Below are 10,115 nucleotides of genomic sequence, written 5' to 3'. Positions count from 1 at the left end.
TCAGCGTGGCGAAATCAACGCTCGTGAGCCAGGAAACAGACAGACTGTTCCAGAACCTCGGCCAATATCGCCAACTGGGTGTTTTCTAAAGGTAAGCGCTGCTCGCTAAGCTGTTCCGGAGTAACCGCGGTCCTTTAGCTGACGAAGACAGCGGCCTTGGTTATTCTCGGGGAGCACCGGTCTTCGAGTGAAGCCACTTGTCGTGAACCTGACGTGCGTTCAATACTCTGTACGATCGACACGCAGGTCCAGTACTGTGGCCTAGTTCCTTAGATATGTATGTTAAACAGCCCCATGTTGTCACTGAGGACAGTTTTTAGTTTACAAAAACCATGTAATGAGCTCAGCGCGTTTCTTTTCTAATCGATGTCTGATCGCTTGACAGCTCCGAACCCGAAAGCTATACTGACACTAACACCAAGGCAGCGAAAGCGCTGTAATTTTGTTTGAAATGTATTATTGTCAGTAATATAACTGTATTATTGTCAATAATATAACTGAAGACATTAAAATTGTAATTGAAGACAAATGTAATTGAAGAGCGCAAGCACTACGTCTGCGAACACCGTAGAAAAGCAGAGGGTTTCTAGAGCTGTGAATTGGGTCCAGTATCTCCTGTTAAAGATCTGCAGTGTGCGGGCCATGTGCAATTCCAACGTAAGGAATCACCGACAACGCACGTCCAGAAATGCAGTAGTCAAGTAGTGCGGAAGTGAGAAAGGTAACGCGATTGGAAAGCGCGGAGGCGATTTCAACCAGGGAAGGGTAACAGTAATGGTAACGCAAAACAGAAACAGTATATTACCGAAATTGCAGATGGTAACGATAACGGAAACGGAAACGCATACCACGGTCCTTCATTACCGGAAACAGAAACGTAAACGAATTTATCGTCCGGTATTGAATTCGGGTAATGGCTATTCCCGTTGTGTGATGACATTTGAGTGACTTTTCATATTTCGTTTTTGTATTTTGATGACTCCATTCCCTACAATGCTCTAAATACTACTCACAAAGCGCAATTTTGGATCTCGAGGGTGCATCCGTCGCTTACCTCGTCCCAGTCCTCATAACTCCATGACATCAACACATGACTATACTCCACCATAGCACGAGGGTGACAGCCTACGATTTTTAGATACTTATTTTGTACTTTTTGTTTCATTTCACCGTGGACATGGCAGTATTTACTACTGAGAGGGTCCGCTTATAAATGTGACATTGGATGAAGGTTGCATTACCGGAAACAGTAACAGAAACTTGACAGAAGCGAAATTGAAAGGCTGGTATCAGAAACGGATAACGGAAACGAAAATATAGCAGTAACGAAAATGGAAACGGTAACCCAAATACGTCCGTTATCCTTCCCTGATTTCAACCCCGCGTGGTTAAAAAATGGCGCACTTTAGTAGGAAAAATATTCAGGTGTATTTGTTTCACGACAGGAAGAACCGTTTTCAGCAAACATTTTATGAGCTGTTCGGGAGAGGTCACAGTTTCTATAAGAATGCTGAGGACCACTACGACTCTTGCTTCAAGCACTCTTGTGGGATCATGTCACTTGCAGCCAATAGTCCTATTACAACGACATCTACATCAGAGTATGCACGAAACTAAAAGTGTGTATCAGTGTATAAAGCTTATCGGCAGATTGCTTCCGTAAAGTCGCCGCATCACCTGCTCGGACTGTGATGCTGTTATGTACCGGATATTCCACTGGGCATTACTGACTTCTTCGTTGAGGAGGTCCAACTCACAACGGTACGCGGGCTGAAAAGCAACGTCTCCGTATAATTCCGCACTCGTTGCTTTGGGCCTGGCAGGATCTCCCTAACGCCGCCCCCACCTAACCGCCTACCCCCATATTAAACACCCGTGTGCTGTATTTGCAATTATTCAGTTTGCGGAGGCCCTCCGGATTCTGGGTCACATCAACATATAGTTTGGTTCCTGTGGCGTTCATATGTCGATCTCATTGGGCATATGAAATCCTTGTGGCCATGAATTGTTGGCGTCACTCCTTGAGGTACGGAAAGAATGAACGATCTGCTATATTTTGTGCAGTCTCAGAGATCGCAAGGACTCGTGTAATCCCGTAGGAGTTTTAATGCTACTTGATTGCTGTTCTCGGCCATGGGCTGTGTGGCGAGTTAAGTCAGCAGCTAACGTCTTCCCCGTGTTTCGTTGATAACGCACTGTTTATTTTTTCTGTTTTGGGTTTCAACGGGTATTTTTCGCGAAAGAGACGTCTGATGATGAAGGTCAGTAAGATATACCGCTCGTAGTATTGCACCAAGACCGAAGGTGGACAACAAAACATGTTTATTAGGCTGGTGGCAATCGGGAACTGAACTACCGCAACGGCACAGCAGCTGATGCGCGGAACGCGTGTATCATCTTCATCAATCTCAGCTGAGTCACCGTTCTTTGCTTTTTACACCTACCTCCAACCATTCGTTAGCATGAATGCTGGGAACCTGTCAGGAAATTTATTATCTCGAGCTCCCGGTATTCGGTTTCACGAAACTCCGGGACTGCGGGATGGAAACATTTGCAGGGATCCGAAGCTCAATATAGTGGGAAATATTTTATCTGTCGCACGTCTAATGATCTGAGTTTGAAATTATAATTGACTTTAACTCAACGACCTGTCCACAAACACACATATGTTTACAGTAGCTTTACAGCAATTTTCGAATTCAGATAGAAGTAATAAGTTACATAATAGAACTCTATGCCATGTCCTTATGTATGCGAGAGTCATATGGAGCCGCCGATGGAAATGTGTACAGAAGGAAACGCAAAACCTACAAGATCCCTCTAAGAGGGCAAGACGCGCACGGAGCGACGCGCCAGCTGCAGTATTGACGCCATCGAACGGTTTGCAAGAAGGCGTTAGATGGTCAACAGCTGGTAGTGCAGCTGTGGGTGGAATCTCACAGGCATAAAATACATATACTACGTCAATACGGTATATTCTGGTCATAAATGAATAATGCTACTTCTATTCATCACTGTGGTCATTCTACCAAAACATCACTAAACTGAACGGAACCTAGCGACTATCAATGATCGCCGTTAGTGCGGTAAATATGTCATAAGCACAAAACATGCAGCGGGTGCAGGAAAACAGCATGACAGTGTGCTGAAATGCATGCTGTGATGCCTGCCCTCCTCCATTGGCTATTGACTTCGCCCAGGGGCGGATCCAGGGAAGATCCTCGGGGGGGAGGGGGGCACTGAAAAAAAGAAAAGATGGGGGAGGCGCCATGTAAGACGGCGAGCTGCTGCGCTTTCATTTCACACCAGAACTTTATTTATGATCTACATGTTGCGAAGCTTAGCAAGCTGTAGAGGAACGCCATCGTGCGGCGTGTGCGGAAAACTGAGCGTGCGGCAGAAACTCTGCCGGAATGGGGGTTAGAGGTATGTCTCGGGGAGGGGGGCCTGCACGGCAGGCTGAGAGACGGCATGCACTTGCAGGTGTCGCGAATATAACGCCGAACAAAGGGAAGATGTTCTACTGGAAGTAGGATTTCATAACGGTGCACAAGGAAAAGCAATTCTGCATAGTACTCACGATACAGCGCTCTCCACAGTTGTAGTCGAGCTGTAATCGTAAGACACCCACCGCGCCGCACCGAAGCCGCTGGCGCTGATTATACTTTTCTACAGTCGTAACTTAGACAAATCATTTACATTAAACGACCAACGTCTATGTCACACATCACGCTAAGAACGTAAGAAGCGAAAATCCTGTCGTTATACATGGACAGTAAACACATCATTCATCGCGGGAGCAGGAACGCGCAAAATACAAATATAACAATTCCAAATTAGCTTTCGTTAATACCAACGAATTAACCTTACCAAACATTGAAATATCATTTTTTCTACTACAAAGTTACTGTTTGTTTGTTCCTATAACTTCGTCTTGCAATCTTCATAGAAACCTGTCCCGGTAGCGAAACCGAAACTTCCTCCCAACATGTAAACTGGTCCAGTTTGAACTGGCTCCACTTCACTTCCAGTTGCCACTGATGGGACGAACGGGATGGTGGGGACGAACTTACATGCGATCCCCAACGTCACTCGATGTATTGGACCTCTCGTGGTGCTCAACCGACATAATTCGCCACTTGTCGTGCGCTACGGACGTCGACAATAGAGGTAGCGACCATTTTCCTCTATATATTTCGCACGACAGACTCCCCCTCTCAGCAACTACTGGACTGATTTCTTTCGCAAACTGGAGACTTTTTCGTGAGGGCCTCAGAACATCTGTGCACACCGGTATGTCTCCAGAGGCCCTCTCGCAAGCAATTAGCCGCGGTATTCAGGACGCGGTGGTTAGGCCTAAAAGGGTAACAGGTCATGTCGGTCATCCTCCAGCAATTAACCACCATAGGGCATTACGTCGCCGAGCAGAAAGAACGGCTCGTCAGACAGGGCAACTTACGGACATTGTGGAATACCGTCGGATGAAAGCTAAAGTAACACGAGAACTTCAGAAAGAGGACAGGAAGCGTTGGCGTAAGTTTTGTCGCATTCTTTCACCGTTTCACCCGGCCACGAAGATTTGGCGGACAATCCGATCTCTCAAGGAGGCGCCCCCTCAAAAGAATCCTCTCGCGGCCTTGGCTGTCGTTAAGGGTGTAGACGAAAACACGCTAGCGACAGACTTCTGTGTGGTACTAACGACGCCGGCGGCTGCCTCGACGACACCGCTACACCGCAGTTTTGTCCACAGTTTGACAGCTGAACTTCACCAAGACTGGCCCCGTCCAACGGAAGTTATGGACCGCGACTCCACACTAATCGAGCTAAAGGCAGCGTTGAAGCTTGTCAACGCCGGCTTGTCCCCGGGACCTGATAAGATCACCTATGCCGCACTGCGAAACCTTGACGCCGGTCACTCCAAGCTCTCGTTCATGTGTATAATACGACTTAGCTACAAGGATCTTTACTACCTATACCCATACCTCGGCAAAACTCACTCATGAGCATGCTCACTCACGCTCACTCATGCTCATTTTGGCAAATGAGCGGAGCATGAGTGAGCGAACGGACAGCCGGGGACGAGTGAGTGAGCATGACTGAGCAAACAGAGAACTGAGCAGAGGATGAGTGAGCATTGAGCAAACAGAGAATTGAGCAGAGGATGAGTGAGCATGAGTGAGCAAACAAGGAGTTGAGCGGATGATGAGTGAGCATGAGTGAGCAAACAAAGAGTTGAGCGGAAGACGAGTGAGCATGAGTGAGCAAGCGGCGAGTTGAGTGAGTGAGTGAGCAAGTGGCGAGTTGAGTGAGCATGAGTGAGCAAACAGCGAGCTGAGTGAGCATGAGTGAGCAAGATCTTCAGGAATACAACTTGATTTCATCTCAGTTCAGGCAAGCCGGTCCCCTTTGGTCCTCCGATTTCGTTGATTCTTTTTTATGCTAAAGCCACAGCTCTATGATGAACAGTGCCACTGTTCCAAAACTTTTTTCGCAGCAGTTGCCGGGAAAAAAATTGACGAGCGTGCCTGGGTGGCGTCGTGCGCTTCACAGAATCTTCCTCGGGTGGTACTTTGAGGCCGTCTCGTCCGCACCACGAACGCGCTCTAGGAGCGCGAATTTTTTTGCGCGTTCTACGGATGCCGGACTACCACACGATTTTATAAAACTGGCATTTCCTCTCACGAACTGTTCTATAAAAAATCGCGAAAACGCTCGTGAGCGCGATTTTGCGCACATTTTAAACTTTTATTACGGAAGAAGTACGCATGGTAGAATTACGACCTCTGCACCACATGAAAGATAATTAATTGCTCTTTCCAACGACGTATTACGCATAAATGTGAGTGTTACTGGAGAATAGGTAGAATGAGACGAACTATGCTCCCTCCGTGAAAATACGCGAAGTTCGTGGGTCAATTCCTCAAAAACCCCACCTTTAATTTTGGCAAAAAAAATTGCATGGAATCCTGATTATATTACCTTTCCAATTGTGGAAAATTTGTGTATTCTAAAAGTTTAGAACCGAAATGCGAGCGCGCATAAGGAGAGCATGTACAACGCGGCCATGCGGTTTTAAGTCCAGCCACCCTCCGGCGTTTGTACTGATCGTCGACGAAGGGAACCTGGCTTTCATCACCTCCTGTGGACATTTCGTGCCATATTGTATTTCGATTAAGGACAGGGTGCAAAGAACAAACGTTGCTATCATGTTACGTGCATGAGGAGAGCAGGTACAACGCGGCCCGACGGTTCCATCTTTCGTTCTAATCTTTTGTTTTCTGTCGACAGGCGCTTGAGATGTGGTCCGTATTTAACTACCTTGAAGCAGGGCAGCTGGCCTAATACATTGATACGCATAGAAGTACAGGAATAATACAACACTGCAAGACGGTAGAGTGGTTTATTTGGTGACTGGCTTTGCTATTGTTCACCTTAAGAGAGAATTTACGAAAGACACTAAAACAAGAGTAAAATATAGTTGCGGTGCATGAAAGAGCCATACATACATTTTAAATACAAAACACAGCTCTGAAAGCGGAATCGGGAACAAATGTCACCTATGTGTCACATACTGATTCTGTTGGAAAACAGATTTGTATGCACATTCTCGAAAACATCACCAGCCAGACATAGTGTGCGGATCGTTCGACGTGCTGAAAACAACGCAGCTATGACCGAGGTTCAAACATGTCCTCGGCGGTTCTTGCTAGCTGAACTTCTGATACTGCATGACTTTCAGATGCTTTGTACCACACATGGCATGAACGGATCCCTGTCACTGGCCGAACCAGTTCCCATTCATCCTTTTTCGAATTTTGAAAGGCTGCAACCTGAGCCGACAGAATGTGCAGCAGTTTCCTGGCGTGTTCCTTCTTTTTGAGAGCGTACACAAAATCTTCAGCGGTTTGAATAGCTTCAGCAGGTGGACATCGCAAGTTATACAAGCTTGCGATATGTTTCAAAGAGCCCCCGACCCCATCGCACGCATTTTTTCCATGGCCACTGGCAGAGAAAATCTATCGCAGTAACAAGTTGTTTTTCCCCATTTCATAGAGCTGGTACCTGTTCTTAAAGTGCGCTGCAGCACTGTCGGACACGAATATCACATGGGAAAACGCGGGCAGGATGTCTTGTATAGCCTTGGTTATGTTTTGGAGGGAAGATGGGCATGTGCAGTATCGTGAGATAGGTCGTCACTCACTGTTGCGAAACTTTTTGTCGAAGACATGGTGGTTGCAACACAGGTGAATAAGGATATTTGATCCGCCTTCCAATAGCGCCCTTGGACCTCACTTGAGAAGTTGACTCTCCAGTTTTCTGCAAAATCGAAGTGCATGACGACATGTCTTGGATCCACGAAGGCCTTCTCGTTCCAAATGGCGCTTCTTTGTATGTTGTATATATATTCATGCTTTGTGTACAGAGCAGCACATTTCCTGATCGCCTTCGGGAATACCGATGCCTTTAGCGTCTTCCTAATGAGGTCACCAGATTCCCAGAGAGCCATATCAACGTCGTCGGCACGGTCCATCCTTAGCTTCTGTAGGTTGATCCTTTTGGCCCCTTGACAACTGCGACACTCTTGCAAAAAGCATGTCCTTTGTGACTCGGGACATAGACATCGCATTCAGTTGGTCTCTGCTTAGCTGGATGGATGACGCACTGTTTATGGCCGCGATGATCAAATCAAAGTTTGCGCGGTACAAACACACGCACTGTTCCGGACGTGGGTCTGTGCGAACCCACTTAGGCCGAAGTGTGTACAACTTCGTCAGTCCTATATTGATGTCCGGATGAGCGCTCTTGAGCAGGCTAAACGTTTCCCGTATTGAACGAGTCATAAAGCGCTTTGCAACAGCGACTCTCTTCCAGTCTCTGGTGACATGAATTACGTCTTTTTTGTTGGGACTTTTGACAGAACAGTCCTTTTCGTCTTCAAGATAGTACCGGAGTGCAACCTGTACGTCGTTCTCGCTGACAGGATGCCCACCATACTTGTCCGGCATCGCCCACACGCCCTGCTTCCCTCTCAGACTTTTTGATTTTTCTATCACATATTTCGTTGCATCGGGGATCAGTCCTACTATTTCTTTTTTCGTCATGTTTTCAGGAAGAAGCGTAAGAATCTGGTACCTTTCTTGATTGGAGGTGCACTTCTGATAAGCGGTCCTGATGTTGCGCAAAAGGCTAGAACATCTCGTGCAGTCTGTTCCGGAGGTGGTCGGTTCGTCTACGTCATATGCATCACGTATTCTGCGGATTATTGACCTGCCCAATGCGTCGCCAACTTCTCTCCGTTTCCGTGACGCATACGACGGCATTTGTTTCCTTTTGAGAGACGCCGGCTGCCGCAGCGGAGTTACGTCGATATTTGCCGTCGAAATACTCTTATCAATTTCTTCAATAATGTCCTCGCTCTGAACATAGTCTGTGTCAGATAGAGCAACGGGCGAGGACTGCGATAGGTCACTAATTGCTGAACGAAAGTGCGCAGCACAATTCTTACATAGTTGGTCCTCACCGCTGACTTCATCACGTCGCTCAGAGTCGAAAAGCGCCTTCAGCGCGCCGATGTCAAGATTTGACACAGTTGCGAATCCACTCTGGCGAAGAATCCTTTTCCGATGTCGACGTTCATAATAGCACAAAACACACGTTCCTCACTATAAATGTCCCGAGCCATGGAGACGACTTCCAACGCTGACGAACCCAAAGTTATTCAGACACCTCACTCAACCGCTGCATCGTCGACTGCAGGTCCGTGCATTATTGGCCACACACGGCGACCAAAGGAACCTGTCCACACCGCAGCAAGGTCATTTTTGTTAGGAAGTCTGGCGTCTGGTGTCCCCAGTGCGGGTTTGTTTATTACTTATAATCCGTATGTACATCCGGCAAAGGCGATGGGACGCGGGCACAAAGTTTGGGTGAAAGAGAATATAGCCTCCGCGTCACGCAACCTGAACCAAAGTTTCTTCTTTGCAGCCTGTCCGTAGTCGAAATACGATATGGCATGAAATCTCCATCATAGCCACAACAGGTGATGAAATGGAGTGTAGCATAGATACGTGGAAGTCAGGTTCCCTCAGTCGACGATCAGAACAAACGCCGGAGGGTGGCCGGAGTTGGAACCGCATGGTCGTGTTGTACATGCTCTCCTTATGCACGCTAGCATTTCGGTTCTAAACTTTTAGAATACCCAAATTTTACACCATTGGAAAGGTAATATAATCAGGATTCCATGCAATTTTTTTTGCCAAAATTAAAGGTGGGGTTTTTGAGGAATTGACCTACGAACTTCGCATATTTTCACGGAGGGAGCATGGTTCGTCTCATTCTACCTATTCTCTAGTAACACTCACATTTATGCGTAATACGCCGTTGGAAAGAGCAATTAATTATCTTTCATGTGGTGCAGAGGTCGTAATTCTACCATGCGTACTTCTTCCGTAATAGAAGTTTAAAATGTGCGCAAAATCGCGCTCACGAGCGTTTTCGCGATTTTTTATAGAACAGTTCGTGAGAGGAAATGCCCGTTTTTTAAAATTATGTGGTAGTCCGGCATCTGTAGAACGCGCTAAAAAAAATAGCGCTCCTCTAGCGCGTTCGTGGTGTGGACAAGACGGCCTCAAAGTACTACCCGAGGAAGATTCTGTGAAGCGCACGACGCCACCCAGGCACGCTCGTCAATTTTTTTCTCGGCAACTGCTGCGATCTCAAGTTTCGGACCAGTGGCACTGTTCATCATAGAGGTGTGGCTTTAGCATCAAAAAGAATCAACGAAATCGGAGGACCAAAGGGGACCGGCTTGCCTGAACTGAGATGAAAACGCTTCATTCATCTCTTCTATCATTAGTTGCAGGTGTCTCTCGAGAATTTTAACAAATTAATAAAAGTACGGGACTTCACTGTTGCATACACCCTTAATTAAATACAATCATGGAAGTCGCTGCAACGCCCTCTCCGTAGGCGATGGTGTCCGAGCACCATTTGACTTCATTTTGACTCTCTTTTTCATAAGAGTGTAGCCCATTACATTTTGGTGATAAGCGTCCTGCATCAAGGGCGTAGCCAGAGAAAAAAAAAATTCGGTTTATATGGGAGGGGAGGATTTC

The 10,115-nt window shown here is 46.8% G+C and overlaps 1 protein-coding gene across 1 annotated transcript in view; it reads left to right on the top strand.

The window, feature by feature from the left end:
* Nucleotides 1–10,115, top strand: part of LOC135393230 (membrane metallo-endopeptidase-like 1) — a 36,445-nt gene continuing 26,330 nt past the window's right edge. Inside the window, exon 1 of the mRNA XM_064623718.1 lies at nt 1–91. The gene's annotated coding sequence lies outside the window, so the exon portion shown is untranslated. The remainder of the gene's footprint in view (nt 92–10,115) is intronic.

The sequence above is a fragment of the Ornithodoros turicata genome, chromosome 4 (assembly GCF_037126465.1).
Source record: "Ornithodoros turicata isolate Travis chromosome 4, ASM3712646v1, whole genome shotgun sequence".
Lineage (NCBI taxonomy): Eukaryota > Metazoa > Arthropoda > Arachnida > Ixodida > Argasidae > Ornithodoros > Ornithodoros turicata.
Note: the sequence above shows the minus strand (reverse complement) of the source record. Positions and strands in the feature narration are given on the sequence as shown.